Source organism: Schistocerca piceifrons, chromosome 11 (genome assembly GCF_021461385.2).
Source record: "Schistocerca piceifrons isolate TAMUIC-IGC-003096 chromosome 11, iqSchPice1.1, whole genome shotgun sequence".
In the NCBI taxonomy this organism is placed as follows: Eukaryota; Metazoa; Arthropoda; class Insecta; order Orthoptera; family Acrididae; genus Schistocerca; species Schistocerca piceifrons.
The window spans coordinates 70,826,893-70,845,268 of NC_060148.1; the positions used below are offsets into that span (position 1 = coordinate 70,826,893).

The following is an 18,376-nucleotide window of genomic DNA, read 5'->3' on the forward strand; positions in this document are numbered from 1 at the left end:
CAACCTCTGAAATCATCTCATTGGATAACACAAAAAAAAAAAAAAAAAAAAAATACTGTTTCTTGGGCTGAACTTTTAAATTTTCTGATAATTCTTAAGGCAGTAGACTAATGTGCAACATTTCAGACGAGATACGATGCGTGAACATTGTATCCCAGAAATTTGAGGAATTGGAAAAAGCTAATTTGGAAACAGTTAAGAGACTGTGTGATATATTCCACACACTTAAAAGTACAGGTACTTCATGTAAAAATATAGACACGCTTGTGAATTTTGCTCCTGCTGTACTATACACAAATATTGTTGTGGAAAGAATATTTTCAACTGTGAAGTCCCTTTGGAGGGTGGAATGTGTAGTGCTAGAACCACTTCATTTCCCCCACACGAGTTGTGTGTCTCATATTAGAGGCCAAAAACGAACATAAAATTCTTTGTCAAGTACAGAGTAGAGGTGCTCTTATTCAGTAATTGTACTGTCTAATTATTGGATTTATAGTGAATTCTTGCAATGGGCCTTTGTCCTCAGAAGTTGACTGCCGAAAGTAGTTGCTCTCTGTCCCAGTGTACTTAAAAGCAGAATAAGCAAGCATTCTTCAAAACTATATAATGTATGGATGGTCAGTGTCTGCATCAAGTAAATCCTACCCCATATTTAGCAGATTGGGTTCCGCATTTGGAGGCTGCATTCGAGAGAGACGTACCATATGTCGAAGTTTAAGCACCATTTAATATTTTCGTGTGTTTTAATTCAGACATAAATGTCGAGTGGCTCTTTACATACCACCTCATAGAGCCACTCTGCTTCCTAGTCAAGCTCCCTCAAATCATTCAGTTCTTATCTTCCCTTAATAGCGATCAATCAATAAAATTGTAATATGTTGTCTTGTGTATCCAGTACGAGGATATTTCATTCCTTAGCTCATACAACAGCCTGACAGGTGGTGGTTTTCTCGGCTATTTTTCCAGTACATGAACGAATTTCAGCCACAATCTAAGTTTGTGTGTCTGGTGCGTGCTCAATGAAACGAAAACGAAAATAACCTCTGTTTGCCTGGTGGCTGTTGGTATTTGAGGTCAGGAACATGTTTCATTCGGAACACCGACTTTGCCATTAAATCTGAATTTTGTGGAGAACAGGTAGCCTTCATAATGGCGAGACCCTTCTGCACAGGGTTTCGGTCACCCCAGGGATCTTATATCGATGCTGTGACATTGTTAGGGTGTACTAACATGTAAATTTTATTTTCTACAGATCTCACACAATTACTTCATTGTGGTTGATCAGCGTTGTTGCTTGCTTTATGAAACAGTGTCGTCTTTGATGTCTGTTTTGAATTTTGTGTGAAGTGTGTTTATGGTACTTTGGGAGCTTTTCGTTGTAATCCTTTTGATTGGGGAGTTTTTTAAATGTAATTAATCCTCGGTGTGACAATGATTTTGCGCTGGGAATTGCGTGTGAAGCTCATTTTCATTCTATCAGGTTGCTTGTGATGAATACTCTTGTTTAGCCAGTGTGATGAACTTGGTAAAAATTTAGCATGTTATTGAAGTGACTGTTTCAGGTAGTGTTTTTTTGTATAAGATTTTCATTTGCGTTATTCGGAAACTGTTACGTGTACTCGCTCCAAAAGCAGTACGAGGAGAAAAGAAAAAAAGGTGGTGAGGAGTCAGTAGACGAAATGCCCAAAAAAGAGACTGAAAAGGTACAGACACGTGTAGGAGATAGGTTCTCCCCACTTTTAGCCACGAAAATGTGCAAAATGAAACGGTAGGTTCCTCCGATTCGAGACAAATGAGTGAGCCAGACTTCAGTGGTGCAGCGGAGATGTTTAGATTTAGGACGTGCACAGCCTGTTCCAGTCACAGCTAGCAGTGTTTCAGGTCGAGTGCACAACTTATTAAGTGTGAGTGCGAGCGAGGCTGAAGCAACGATAAGTGAACAGAGGGCAGCAGAGCATGTAGCTCTGAGCAGAACATGATTGGCCAATTTGGCCACGCTGATAAAAAGAATAAGCACACAGCGAAGAGTTAAAGGCAGACTGCAGACTTGCTGGCGTCAAAGGACGAGCTGAACTGAGATTTAGTTGCCGAATATGGCACCTTAACGACTACAGTAGAATCACTGAGCTCAGAAATTGATGATGATATGGAAGAAACGTTCAGAACTTAAAATCAAGGACGACACTGCGCAATTTGAAGAAGCTAAGGTCATCGGTCTCTAGACTTACACACTACTTAAACTAATGTAAACTAACTTATGCTAAGAACAACACACACACACACACACACACACACACACATGCCCGTGGGAGGATTCGAACCTCCGGCGGGAGGGACCGCGCAATCCGTGACACGGCGCCTCAAACCACGCGGCATTTGGAGAGGCAGGAAACAGGTTAAGTGGGATAGAGGGAGAACAGAAAAGAGTGAGCGGGAAAGGCTGGTTGTCAGGTGGCTAGAACAGGAGCATGGGGGATGTGACTGATGGTGATCATAGGGAATTCTTTAATCTACTAAAACGAATGCCCATGTTCACTGGCAACATACAGGGTGGCGCACGAAATGTGTTGCCATTTTGTTCTTGAATATGAACTTTGTCAATACGATCTGAAAGGAACATATACTACAATGAAGAGCCGCCCATGGAGATTTGCTCTAACTCAGCGCATACTGAATATGTCCGCCATTTCGTTTCCGACCTTCCTTCAAACGAATACTGAAGTTAGTGATTACCTACGGCACATGTCTTCCGCAATTTCAGTGGAAGCTTGAAAAATAAGTTTTCTGAGCTCCATTAAATCAAGTGAACGTTCCGGGGATATTTTTTCCTTTAGGTACCCCCAAAGAAGAAAGTCACATGGATTGAGGTCTGGACTATGAGTTTTTACACGAGCATTTCGACGTACAGATCATTTCACTCAGGCTTCCAGCTCGCTTCAATGACGGACAAAATTGGCTCCCCAATGGCGGACATATTGAGCATGTGCTCAGTTAGAACAAATCTCCATGGACGGCTCCTCATTGTAGTATATGTTCCTTTCAGACTGTATTGACAAAGTTTACATTCAAAAACAAAATGGTAACACATTTCGTGCGCCATCCTGTATGTAAGCCAAGTGCGGACATTATCGAGACACTTGGGAGCGAATAAACAGCAGGAGTTTTGGAACTGGAAAGTACAGTTAAGGAAACGCTAGATGTTGCAAATACAGTACATGCACAGAAGCCTTAGGCAAATCATAACAAATAGCTACAGCCAATCCACTTAAACTGGAATCATTAAAATTTTATAGGAATCCACAGTACTTGCGAGCTGAAATTAGAAACAGCATTAGGTAATTTTGAAAGAGAAAATGGGAGCTCAACTTGGGAATCGACCGAAGTACAAGTAGGAACAACTGTGGATGAATAGGCCGGCTCGAGAAAGTGCAGAAGAAATCTGCAGCAGAAATCCTGCGTCTGTGATGTAACGAAAACTAAGATGCACTGCGATGAAAAAAGAAAAGAAAATGAGAACGAGAATTGCCCGAAACTACGGAAGACGCTTTGATAATACGATGCTCAACAGCATCTACATTTGCATCTACATCTACATGCTCTGCAAACGACCGTGGCAGAGAGTGTGTGCCACAGTACCAGTTGTCAGGGTTTCTTCCTGTTCCAGTCACGTATGGAGCGCGGGAAGAATGACTGAATGCCTTTGTACGCTTAGTAGTTATTTTAATCTTATCCTCACGATCCCTATGTGAGCGGTACGTAGAGGGTTGGAAGTATATTCCTAGCATTACCATCTAAAGGCGGTTCTTGAAACTGTTAATACACTTTCTCGGGATAGTTTGGGTCTGTCTGAGTCTGGAAGTTCAGTTCCTTGCGTACTTCGGTTACACTCCTACGGCTCAAACAAATCCATGACAATTCGTGGTGCCCTTCTCTGTATACGTTCAGTATCCCTTGTTAGTCTTATTTGGTGCGGGTCCCACATACTTGAGCAACATTGTAGAATCGGTGGTACGAGTGGTTTGTGAGCAAAGTCCTTTGTAGGCTGACTGATCCCCGCCAGTATTCTTCCAGTAAACGGAAGTCAGTCACCAGCTATACCCACAACTAAGCGTATGTCGTCATTCCATTTCATACCAGGTACTTTTTATGTGTCGGCCGATTCCAACAGTGACTCGTTGATATTATAGTCATAGAACACCATTTTTTTCGTTTTGTGGAGGCACAGTCTTACATTTATGAACATTTAAATCAAGTTGCCGTTTTTCCACCGCTTTGAATTCTTATCAAGATCTGACTGAATATTTATGCAGCTTCTTGCAGACAATACATTACAGATAACTGGATCATCTGAAAAACTCTGAGGTTACTATTATTATTAATACACTACTGGCCATTAAAATTGCTACACCACGAAGATGACGTGCTACAGACGCGAAATTTAACCAACAGGAAGATGCTGTGATATGCAAACAATTAGCTTTTCAGAGCATTTACACGAGGTTGGCGCCGGTGGCGACACCTACAACGTGCTGACATGAGGAAAGTTTCCAACCGATTTCTCATACACAAACAGCAGTTGACCGGCGTCGCCTGGTGAAACGTTGTTGTGATGCCTCGTGTAAGGAGGAGAAATGCGTTCCATCACGTTTCCGACTTTGATAACGTTCGGATTGTAGCCTGTCGCGATTGCGGTTTATCGTATCGCAACATTGCTGCTCGCGTTGGTCGAGATCCAATGACTGTTAGCAGAAAATGGAATCGGTGGGTTCAGGAGGGTAATACGGAACGCCGTGCTGGATCCCAACGGCCTCGTTTCACTAGCAGTCGAGATGACAGGCATCTTATCCGCACGGCTGTAACGGATCGTGCAGCCACGTCTCGATCCGTCAGTCAACAGATGGGGACGTTTGCAAGACCGACAACCATCTGTACGAACAGCTCGACGACGTTTCCAGCAGCATGGACTATCAGCTCGAAGACAATGGCTGCGGTTACCCTTGATGCTGCATCACAGGCAGGAGCGCCTGCGATGGTGTACTCGACGACGAACCTGGATGCACAAATGGCAAAACATTTTTTCGGATGAATCCAGGTTGTGTTTACAGCATCCGTGTTTGGCGACATAGCGGTGAACGCATATTGAAAGCGTGTATTCGTCATCGCCATAATGGCGTATCACACCGCGTGATGGTATGGTGCGCCATCGGTTACACGTCTCGGTCACCACGTGTTCGCATTGACGGCACTTTGAACAGTAGACGTTAAATTTCAGATGTGTTATGACCCGTGGCTCTACCTTTCATTCGATCCCTGTGAAACCCTACATTTCAGCATGATACTGCACTACCGCATGTTCCAGGTCCTGTACGGGCCTTTCTGCTTACAGAAAATGCTCGAATGCTGCACTGGTCAACACATTCTCCAGATCTCTCACCAATTCAAAACGTCTGGTCAGTGGTGGCCGAGCAATTGGCTCGTCACAATACGCCATTCACTACTTTTGATGAACTGTGGTATCGTGTTGAAGCTGCATGGGCAGCTGTACCTGTACACGCCATCCAAACACTGTTTGACGCAATGCCCAGGCGTATCAAGGCCGTTATTACGCCCAGAAGTGGTTGTTCTGGGTACTGATTTCTCAGAATCTATGCACCCCAATTGCGTGAAAATATAAGCACATATCAGTTCTAGTATAATATATGTGTCCAATGAATAACCGTTTATCATCTGCATTTCTTCTTGGTGTAGCAATTTTAATGGCCAGTAGTGTATTTCGTCTTCCGTAGCGCTGTGGTGTGATCTCGGAGCTGTGTTAAGGGCAACTTGCAGTTCACAGGAGTTTCTGCAAACGTGACGTTATTTTGACGCCATAAGTATTGCATTCATGTGGACCGGGCTGTGGATAAGGGAGAGATGTTGGCAAGAATTAGCTCCGAAACTTACTGAAAAAGTTGTGCCAACTGCTTTTGCTAATACACCTTCATCAACACCAAAAGTGAGACCACTTGCTGATTTACAAGCAAAAAGAATCTTAAGCCAGCCAGCACATATTCCAATAACCTGCTCATTCAAGCTTCTCAAGAAAATAAACTTATTTTTAAAACATCTGAAAACTGATGTGTGGAGTTGGTCCGTAGTCAGAAAAAAAGGGGAGGGGCAGTCATTCTAACAAGTGAGGTAAACGATCAGCTCACTTACCTTGTGTCCAGTAAGTAAAGCCTTTTCGAAACCTCAACATAGCTAGCATCTCTCGAAAACACGCCACTATCTGTAGCATTATGTGTAATAAAATCAAGAAAAGCGTAATATAGGTGGTTGAAGAGAGCCTTTAATGGGAGATTTTTGTCTGGGAAAGAAGTGGCCTAGAAAAACTAGCCCGTAAATTGTCTTTTGTACACTTCACATATGGCTAAATTTTATGTATAGCTGAGACTACGTTACCTTTTTATTATGTGGCAAATGTGTCGTTCAGTTCTATGCTTTTTATTTTGAATGGCAATTTGCTTTTCCAGATGATCAACGTGTGAATATTTATTCACATTTGCGAGTTTCACACTTAATATGTAGATTTGTAAATTATTGACAATGACAACCCAGACCTGAGACGCACGCCTCCAGAGAAAGGGAACTACTGTATGTACACAATGTCTAATATCTAAGAACTAACTGCAATTAACTTAATAAAGAAGTCCCAGAACCTTTACAAACGTGAAGGTGAGATGGTAGGACGCGAGTCACCTCCGTAGCTACCCTCTGCTCTGTAACTCAACGCTTACAACCGCTGCCTCACAATCAACCGCTGGAAGATCAGCCCCCGCACCGTAAACTGACTGTAATGAAGGCTTTAGCAGCCGATACGTCCTTATATGACGTCTGATAACACATCAGAAAGAAAGTGTCGTGTTTTAAAAAATCTTCCATGTAGAGCTGCCCTGAAACGGTGCTGTTTCATAATACGGAATTTAGGACCTCCTATCCAGTAGCAGCCATGAAAAATGACAACTTTTTTGATGCATAAATAATTATAATAGTCACGTGCAAATGTCAACTCACGGGGTAACGGTGTGATAAGTTTCTTTTTTTAACCATTCTTGACGGCCCACATAAAGTCTTGTCTTCCGCCATTTCCTTTTTTTGTCTTCACAGGAACACAGCCGACCAATCGAGCAGAACCGTTGTTCCAGCTCCAAGTACTGGAGACGCTGTCCAATGCTCGTACTGCATGCCTGGACTGCACACTTGCGAAGGGCGTTTCAGTTTTCCAATACCTATGTACCCTAAAATGTATCACAGAGTTTCGTGGTGTGCAACTTAATAAATAATGACTCCGAAATGCACCACTTACGCTTCGCGGAAACTGAATATAACCTGGCGTCTACTGCGACTGCTGTTTCCCACCAACCACAACACGGCACAACTGAAGTCATGAGAAAAGTTACTGACTTCTAAATGACGGGAAAATTCTCCGTATAACTTCGTATGCATTACGTAGCTAAAAATGAAATTTCCATCCCGATGACAAATTTATTACTGTCTTCATTTGCATACTGACGAGTGAACCATCATTTGAATTCTGAGTTCCGTATAACACTTTACAGGTTTGCATCAGAAGATCACGTGATCAGAAACACCTAAAGAGTGAATAGTAAAGATATTGTTTTCCGACGCAGACTGAATGCACATTTAACAGCACATGACGATTCTTGCTGCACGAATTTCGTGAAAGGAAATACGGACCAGTACTCTACGAGATGTGTCCACACTAGGAATAAGAAAACACCGCACCTGTTGCTACCGCTGCCCATCTTTGACCGACGACGAAAACGCCGGATAAACCACTCACCAAAACGCAGTATGCGTAAAATACGTGTAGTAAGAAGGACTATTTAGTTTGTTTCCATCACAGCACATTCATACACTTCACCAAATCACAAACTGCCCTTTCAGTCGCAGCTGCAGAAACGTGTCAGCACACCCCGCCTTCCAAGCAACAATGTGGGAGGGAAACAAAGGTCAGTGTTGTGTTCTGGCTCTGTACTGGGAGTAGAGAGAGAGTCACGTGAAACTACGACACAGGTCAAAGCCAGTGTGTGGCGTCGCTGGGACACTCGGTGGGGAGTCTTGTTTTACGGTACGTGGTTGTGCCCTAGCAGTTTTAAGATTTTAATTTGGAAGGCATGATATATACGGCAAAGTGCGTTGAATGTAGTGCAAATCTGGACATCGGAATATACTCCGTTCATCACAATAAACTTCATGTAAACATTACACTATGTACTCTTCCGCGTTTGCTGGAACCTCTTTGGATTTAGTTTCAGGAGGAGCGGAAACCAAGCGATCACAAGTGCAATCAAGTACGATGATGAGGGTTCGTTTTATGCTGTGCGTATCGACTTGTGCTGTAATACGGGACAACAGCTTTACCGGTGCATTTAGCTTTGACAGCGCTGGCCGGGCAAGTGGTCCAGCTAACGTGCACTGGTGTGAGCAGTGGCGGTTCGGACGTAAACAGAGACGAGCAGAGGACAATACAGCTTTGGATGTGAATTTTTAAACAGAAGGAAATAATATATGGCAAAACTCGGGTGTTTTCTCCTTAGGTGACCGGACGGAAAGTATAACATGCCATCGATATTAGCGAACATAGTATTTTAATTAAAAGCAGGAGTGATGAAAATTCGTGACTAACGAGGGTAATTTTTCTACTTGAGCTGTGTGTGGCGTGAAAGCGCACTGTAGTAGCGCAATGTAGTAAAATACTAAGCCACTGAAGGTATCGGAGTCAGCTGTCTGGTAATCTCTGAACTCCTTCCACATCGGACACCGCTGAATACACTTCAGTACAACTACGTTGATAACGAGTCATCAGAGACAGAACCCCAAGCCACAAAAATGTCCACATTTCCTCCTCCTCTTTCGTGACGTGCTGTTCTGCAGTTCGCCATCGTTTGGCAGTGCCGTGTCACAAAGCTTCGCGCATTAGTTGCAGTTCGTTTGACAGCGTAATGTCTTGTTATTTCTCGCGACAAATACCTTAACTTGGCTCCATATCAATTCTGCCGGGTTCAGACTGCAGTGTTACGACCACAACTCTAAAAATAATTCATTTGTACAGCGTGCTCGACGCCATCAAAATTGTCTTCCATCTTTCTGCGACATTTATCACTCTGGCTCATGTGAGACCACATCTGTCCTACAAAACAATGGGCATATTCAAACAGTACTTTTTAATTTTTCTCCAAAAAATTTAATCACGTAATGTTTTATCTTCAACCATCTTTTGCAATCTTTTATAATATATCTGTAATTAAGAACGTATACTTGCGATGAAAACCAGAAATTTTCGTGTGATATGTAATTGTAAACTACAAGATGTGCATTTTTCTTAAAATTGGTGATGCACAAGTTAATTGCCATATATGACTCAAAACCGTATCAACCAAAACCACTAAAAATAAACGCAAAATATATCTATTTAAAACAGCAGATAAAAATTCTGCTTCATGCCTTCCTAAGAGAGAGTCTCCATTACTCCCAAGCTAATTATGTAAGTGTAGACCAGATATGGCTCAAATTCAAAGATACAGTATCGACAGCAATAGATTCATACCATCTAAGTTAATAAGAGACGGGACTGATCCATCACGGTACACAAAACACATCAGAACACTGTTGCAGAAGCAACGAAAAAAGCAAGCCAAAATCAGAAGAACGCAGAAGCCCCAAAACTGGCTAAGTTTCACGGAAGCTCGAAATTTAGTGCGGACGTCTATGCGAGATGCTTTTAATAGTTTCCACAATGAAATATTGTCTCAAAATATGGTAGAAAACCCAAAGAGATTCTGGTCGTATGTAAAGTACACGAGTGGTAAAAAACAGTCAACACCGCGATAGCGATGGAGAAGTTACCGATGATTGTGCCTCTGAAAAACCACAGCAGCTGTTAGCATGAGTGACATAAAAGTAGGTAGCTTAGGTGTTGCGACACAACTCGAATCTCTTAAGAAAGGCAATTCTTCCGGTCCAGATGGTGTACCAATCAGGTTCCTTTCAGAGTATGCAGATGCAATACCGCCTTTCTTGGCAATCACATACAACTGCTCACTTGACGAAAGGTCTGTTCCTAAAGACTGAAAAGTAGCACAGGTCACACCAATACTGAAGGAAGGAAATAGGAGTAATCCATTTAATTACAGACCCATATCACTGACCAATTTGCAGGAGGATTCTGGAGCACGTAATGTACTTTAACATTATAAATCACCTTGAAGAAAATGATTTATTGATACATAACCAACACGGATTCAGAAAATATCGTTCTTGTGCAACACAGCTAGCTTTCCATTCCGATGAAGTAATGAGTGCTGTCGACATGGGATCTCAGATCGATTCCATATTCCTAGATTTCCGTAAGGTTTTCGATACCGTTCCTCACAAGCGAGTATTAAATTGCGTGCATATGGAGTATCGTCTCAGTTGTGTGATTGGATTCGTGATTTCCTCTCCGAGAGAGGTCACAGTTCGTGGCGATAGACGGAAATCATAGAGTAGAACAGAAGTGATATCAGGCGTTCCGCAAGGTAGTGTCATAGGGCCTCTGCTGTTCCTGATTTACATACTTTATCTAGGAGATATCTGAGCAGCCCCCTTAGACTGTTTGCAGATGACGCTGTAATTTACAGTCTTGTAAAGTCATTAGACGATCAATTCCAACTACAAAATGACCTAGAGAGAATTTCTGTATGGTGCGAAAAGTGTCAATTGGCACTAAGCAAAAGAAAAGTGGGAGGTCATCCACATGGGTACTAAAAGAGATCCGAGTAATTTTGGGTATACGATAAATCGCACAAATCTTAGGGCTGTCAATTCGACTAAATACCTAGGAATTACAATTACGAGCAACTTAAATTGGAAATATCACATAGATAATATTGTGGGGAAGGCGAAACAAAGACTGCGCTTTGTTGGCAGAACAGGTCACACTAAAGAGACAGCCTACATCACACTTGTCCATCCTCTGCTGGAATATTGCTGCGCGGTATGGGATCCTTACCAGGTAGAATTGACGGAGGACATCGAAAAAAGTTCAAGGAAGGGCAGCTCATTTCGTGTTATCGCGAAATAGGGGTGAGAGTGTAACTGATATGATACGCGAGTTGGGGTGAGAGTCACTGAATCAAAGGCAGTCTTGATTGAGGAGAGATCTATTTACGAAATTTCAATCTCCAACTTTCTCTCCTGAATGTGTAAATATTTTGTCGACACCCAACTACGTAGGAAGAAATGATCATGATATTAAAATAAGAGAAAGCAGAGCTCGAACGGAAAGATATAGTGTTCCTTTTTCGCACGCGCCATTCGAGAGTGGAATGGTAGAGAAGTAGTATGAAAATGGTTCGATAAACCCTCTGCCAGACACTTAAGTGTGAATTGCAGAGTAACCATATAGATGTATATGTAGATGTGATGAGTTTCATATTTATATGCTTTAGGTATTCAAACCTAACAAAGAAAATTTCGCACCACGTGGAGTGTAGAACCACCGCCCGCCGGCACACACGATGGTCAGTCTACGACCCTGTCCATCACGCCACGCATGTAGTTAACACCTCCCTTATTTCTGATACATGGTCCTACTCGAAAAAAAGTCAACAGCTGATTTTTGTCTGTAATCTTGTGAACATTAACTACTTGTTTCTCCCCATTAAAGGTGTTCCATGCGCGTGTTTCACTACGGAGCAGGAAGCAGTGTCGTCCATTTTCGCGGTACGTATGAACAGCGAGAAAGAGCACAAGTACTCGTTACAGGGACTGTGACTGTACACAATTTTTAAGATAAAAGTTACGTAGGTAAAGTACGATTAAGATAGACGTTGATGGCTGTTAATACGTCAGAATGTCTGAAAGGTTCTTCCACACTGACATAGTAATAAGCTATCGAACACTTAAGTTGGACCTACTTCCAAGAGCGGAGCACCACCAGTGGTAAGAGAGCTACGGCTGCTGACCAATCATCACACTTTCGTTTGTTTGCATCTGGTTTGCTCTTATGATTAAGTACATGCTACATACGAACCCCGTAGCCCCACCCTTTATTTCGCATTCACATTTATGCTCTTATCCGTCTCTCAGCCGTATCTTCTTATTCCACACCAACCTACACCTCTTGCTGTGCTACGGAGTACTGAAAGCTTGTTCCAACAAATAAGTAGGATTCTCAGCCACATATGAATTTTTCCAGATAGACTGAAATACGCTGTTGTTCAACAACGGCATAAAAAAGGGGGATAGGTCTGATGCTAACAACTACCACCCAGTCTTAGTCCTGACATCTTTATCCAAAATTCTTCAGGAGCAGAATCTCTTATCTGTAAAAATGACATACTAATTAAATGTCAGTTTGGTTTTCAGAAAGACTTTTCAACAGAAAATGCTATATATTTGCTTTCACTGATCAAATATTAAATGCACTGAATAACCGAACTTCATCCATTGGAATATTTTGTGACCTCTCAAAGGCTTTTGATGGTGTGAATCATGAATTTCTTCTAGACAAGCTTAAGTATTGTGTCATGAGTGGGACAGTGCACGAATGGTTTAATTCATATTTAACTGGAAGAAAGCAGAAGGCTCAAATTAACAGTACAAATAGTCTGCGAAAACCAGCGGAGTCCTTTAACTGGGGAGGTATCAAGAACGGTGTCCCACAGAGTTCAGTCTGTTTCCTTATTGGTCTTAATATACATTAATGACTCGCCACTCTGTATTCATGAAGATGCAAAGCTAGTTCTTTTTGCTAATGATACAAGTACAGTAATCACACCCAAGGAAATTGTAACTAATGTCTTTCACAAAATTACTAAGTGGTTCTCTGCAAGTGGACACTCATTAAATTTTAAGAAAAAACAGTGTATACAATTCTGTGCAGTAAATGGCATAAAAACATTGATAAATATAGGCTATGAACGCAAGTCTGTTGCTAAGGCAGGGTATTCAAAATTTCTGGATGTGTACACTGATGAGAAATTGAATTTGAAAAAACATCGATGATCTGCTGAAATAGGTTGAGCTACTTACGCTACTGCGGTTATTGCAAAATATTGGTGATGAACATCATTAAATTAGCCTACTATGCCTATTTTCATTCACTGCTTACACATGGTATCGTATTCGGGGGCAATTCGTCACTAAGAGGAAAAGTATTCATAGCACAGAAGGGTGTGATCAGGCTAACAGCTGGAGCCCACCGAAGATCACCTTGTGGACGTTTATTTAATGAACTTGAGATATTCACAGTACCTTCGACATACATATATTCATTTATGAGATTTGTCATTAATGACCCACCCCAATTCAAAAGTAACAGCGAAGTGCATAGCTACAACACTAGAAGAAACCATTATCTTCACTACTCTGGATTAAATCTCACTTTGTCACAAAAAGGTGTGAATTATGTTGCCACAAAAGTATTTGGTCATTTACCAAATAGCATTAAAAATCCGGCAGATATCTAACCAACATTTAAAAGAAAATAAAAGTATTCCTGAATGACAACTCCTACTCAATAGATGAATTTTTAAACATGAAGTATTAACTATAAAAATATTTACTATTTTGTGCAAAGAAAACATCCCACATCGTTACGAAATGTATTAATGCTCTATGCAACAAGGATCAATGTATGTACGTATGTATGTATGCAGACCAATTTGTCAACACAAGCCATATTTCAGGGAGGTGGCTATCGTATCAGCCCCTCTTTGTGGAAGTTTGTCTACAACCACCTGCATTGCTATTTTTCATTTACTTACACAAAAGACGATGAAATTACTCCCAACGTACTAATGACAAGAGATCCGCTTTCTGTGATATAAACTGTGTTTTCCTTTCTCTACGCAACAGCAACACCCTTCATACTGTAGGCAACTACAGATGTAACAATGCGTTCTTCTTAAAGGCCGCAACACTTGAATAATTCTTCATTTGTCCTAATAAAGTATTACTCAGCAGCACCCGTTTGGTTTGACAGGAACATGTGTGTGAATCTTCAGTTTCTCCCAGCTTATTTTTTGATGGAACAGTCCACAGGTGAACTGCCTGTTCGTAGTGTCCGACGTGCACGCTATGAACCGAAAGTACAGCTATGGACTGTTCCATCAAGAATATATATAATAGTTGAGTTCTGCAGTGAGATTTGTAGCTGATACTCTGTATCTTGATATCGTTCTGAGCAATGACAAACACTTATCAGAAAAGATTCTGAGGATGGCTGGTTTTACTGCCAAAGTGTTTCAGTACTGGTCCATTACGTGGGATACTGCTTCACTCGTCCAGATACCCCCTTATCAGAAAACCGACTACTTTTTTTGTAAGTGTACGGCACAGTCACTGCCTGGAGATGCACGATTATTAACAGAAGTGAAGACTAAGTCCCTAACGCCGGGAATTTTGACAACTTTTCTAGCAAGAGGATCAATTTTAGGTCAACGTACTAATTCAGTAATTTCTGCACTCACACATATAGAACAAAGACGAAATGGAGGGTAACATTATCTGTCTTACTGACTACCCAACAGACTACCTTGTCACCAAAAACATTACTCTAGAAAAGTGAAGATATCGAAATTCAATGGAACAGCGTTCTGTATTAAAACACATTTGCGTGACTTAACGTGCTGACGATTGCTAATGCAGGACTGGGGGAAAGACGCGAACAGATTAGTTGTACTAAATTCGGCAGTTTTCGTGGAGCCGACTGCTTCGGGAAATATCTGATTCAATGCTCCACTATGGAACTGTCAAAATGCGTCCAGCTTGGTTTGATTTCAAACCATTAGGAATAGGATCAGACTGTCCCAAGGTCTACGCAGTATCCTGACGTAAAGTAATTGTTTAATTCCTCAACAGTCGAAGTTGCCATAGCATCTTATCTACTTGCAGAAGCAGTGTTCCGTCATTCTGTTCCGTTATTCCTAACACGCACAATAATCCTTTTATGGATCACACGTGTACAAATACGAACCTATATTTCGGGGGAAAAAAATTGAACAAAATGGCGCGAATACGAGTACAAATCTCGTCCGAGCCTATGCTTTTCACTCATGCCTAAAGTCCGTAGAACAGTAGAATTAATAGGAATGTCGGTAGGACTTTAAAGTAACAAGATTTGTAATACGAAATTCGTTAGTATTCTGAGAGCGTAATAACCGAACGCGGTTTGCTTTATACGCTGTAGTCTCCATAGTGAACCTAAATGAGACCTTACAGCTACCGTGACTTTGGAAAAACAAACCAAATGAAAACAAAGAAAATAATTCAACACTACAGGAACGCATGAAAACAGTCGTCCTTACCTTATTAAGGGTGTGGGTGTAGCAGGAGAAATTCTCGGCGCAGCAGCAGCAGCAGCACGAAATCCCAACGCAGAACGTCACACTGGACACGACTGGCTACAAATGCGACAGACGCCTGAAGCGGCAGGGCTGTGGCACGCAGTCAGTGCTGCCAACGGCTGCGAGGCCGGCAGGTACCAACTGCAGCCTGCTACGGGGGCCTCACAGGGGGCAGCGCTTCCAGGGACCCTGCGCAGAACATGCGAATGTAATACGAAGACGGTCGTCCTAATTTTGTTATTGCGGACAAGCTGAAAAAAATAAAGTAACATGTTTGTGAAAGTACTTTTCACTTAATGTAATCCAATTCTACGCTCACTGTGACACTGCTGTGGCCACTGGAGTACTTCTCAGAAAATTATGCCCGCACCGGAGTCGAGGGAACCAGCGGCTGTGCTGCCAACACACGGCCGCTGCCCATGCGTCGATTCGATTCATTGCTGCTCGCTGCCTCTCCGCGCCATTTCTAGTCATTGCTGTGGATAACAATCAAGCATTACATTCTACCCGTCAGAAGGTGTTCCCACAGAATGATTGTTTTATTCTCGTCAGTTGATACATATGCCTGCCGCACATTCCCACTTCACGTGTTGTGTGTGCGCTGTGTGTGTGAAGATACAGTGTTTTTCCCTGTCCTGTGGATTTCAAAGTGCCAACAGGGAAACCTTTCCTGAAAGGAACAGATTTAAAAGATACGATTCATGTATTCAAAAGATCAAGAAAAAGCTACAACTGAACAGTTTTTGAACTCACAAAAAGGCGCTTCCGGAAAATTTCTCCGACCAACAACGTCAGACAGTGAGACTCAAGCGTGCTTAAAAGGCCATGTCGTTAACAGCAGCCTCTCATCGTGTGGTGCTTCAGATGCAAGTGAACACAAGCACTGGAACACGGACCCCCAGCTGTCCCACATGCGGGTAGGCCTACTGCTAGCAGTTGTGAAGCAATCACGAGTTTGGACCCAGGCACTTGGCCTAATAGCTTAACATCCACAAAGATAAATGAAATTTTACATAAAGGCCCTAATAACATTGTAAGTTTTGAGTATCCTTTAAACGAGAATGGAAAAAATGTTTCAACTCATTTTTAACATAAGAAGTTTACTAAATTGAGAAAAACTATGATCGTAAATGGCTTAAGTATTCGAAACCTACCGACAAAGTTCTTTGTTTTTTTATTGTAAACATATTCGATTTCCTTCAAACAAGCTATCAGGTGATGGACTCTGTGACTGGGTTCATTTAGGAAATCGGCTTCAAGAGCATGAATAATAATTTAACAACATAAACAGTACAAGAAAGTGGGTAGAATGCGAGTTAATTTGAAACAATAAAGTGGTGTTGATCATACTGACCTTGAACTACTGGAAAAAGAGAAAGAACATTAGCGTCAGGTTCTAATATGAATTATACTCACCATCAGGTACCTAGTTCAAAGTAATATTGCCTTAAAGGGAGGCAGCGACAAGCTCTATCAAGGAAATAATGGTAGTTTTCTTGGTTTGATCGAAAGACAGCAGAATTTGACCCCGTTTTGCAGGAACATTAGAGGTGGGTAAAGGCTCAAGTAAGTCATGACCATTTTCTTGGAAAAAAACATTCAAAATGAACTCATAAATCTGCTTGCCAACAAAGTAAAAAACAGCGTTGTTAATTCTGTAATCGAAAGTAAATAATTTTCTGACATGCTTGATTGTACTCCTGATACGTGCCACAAGGAACAAATGACATTGATTGTTAGGTCTCTAAATTTATCAGAAGACGCAGCGACTGTAGAAGAACACTTCCACGACTTCCTGAACGTCACTTCAGCAACAGGAGAAAGTTTGACTGAAACCGTTTTCTCGATACTAGATGAACTAGGACTCGATATTCATGACTGCAGAGGTCAAAGTTATCGAATATGAAAGGTGATGCAAGTGGTGTTCAAGCCAGAATATCAAGGTGCAAACCAAGAGCATTTTATATGCCATGTGCCAGTCACAGTCTTAATCTTGTGTAATCAGATGCGGCGTAATCTACTGCAAAAGCAGTCACATTTTCTGGTGTAATTTAAAGAATATACGTTATTTTCAGTGCGTCCACTCAGAGATGGGAAATCTTATTGTACAGGGGGCCAGCTTTAACAGCGATGAATCTTTCAGATTCAAAGTAGGGTGTAGAGTGTAAAAGCTGTTAAAGTGCCAGACGAGAGAAGTCAGAGGCGCCCTTCCTGAGGTGAGCGACGGCGCTGTTGAATCGAAAACAAAGAGCGCAGCTCACTCGTTTGCTGTGGACGATTTGAAAAGCTTCGAGTTTATTGTAGGCGTTGTCGTATAGTATGGCCTTGTCTTTGCCATTAGCGCAACAATTAAGGCAGTTCAAGCCGCAAACGTTGACGTGAAAGTAGCAACTAAATCTCTCGAAAGTCTAGTTACGTTTATTGGGAATTTCCGCGAAGGAGTTTTCGTTAATGTGCAGTTAACAGCGAAAGAGATAACTGAAACTTCGCAGACTTGACCAAAATTTGGAGAAAGGAGAACTGGCAAGAAGGCGAAGCAATTTGATTATGAAGGTGACGATTTGGTTTGCAGAGCTCAACCTTCAGAGGAGACAAATAGGATCGATTTTTTCTACGCTGTCGTTGAGACAGTGTTAAAAAGTTTGAAAGAGAGGTTTCGCCAAATGGCTAAGTATTCCGGAGTACTCGACTTTTTGTTTTCTCTAGACAGTTTAAAATACATACAGGACGAAGAATTGAAAATGCTGTCTAAAAAACTTGAGAAAGAGCTAAGTGTAAACACAAATTGTGAAAGTTCGAAAGACATTGTTGCTCAGAGAAATGGCGCCCTATGACGTGAAAACTCCTACGTTAATACTGAAATACTCGAATGACGCTTCAAACCCGCTTCACGGGATTTACATCGCCCACATAATTTAGCCAGCCGTGCCAGGAACTGTCGCCTCCGCTGAAACAAGCTTTCCACGTTCAGAGCTCGTCAAGAA

General features: G+C 41.8%; 1 protein-coding gene across 3 annotated transcripts in view; it reads right to left on the reverse strand.

Moving 5' to 3' along the window:
• Positions 1–18,376, reverse strand: part of LOC124719980 (ankyrin-1-like) — a 301,612-nt gene that overhangs the window by 61,227 nt on the left and 222,009 nt on the right. For 2 of the 3 annotated variants that reach the window (XM_047245205.1, XM_047245204.1), the window contains exon 1: positions 15,354–16,403. The exons of the other annotated variant lie outside the window; for it this stretch is intronic. The gene's annotated coding sequence lies outside the window, so the exon portion shown is untranslated. Of the gene's footprint in view, positions 1–15,353; positions 16,404–18,376 lie in introns of those variants that run through there. 3 annotated transcript variants of the gene reach the window in all.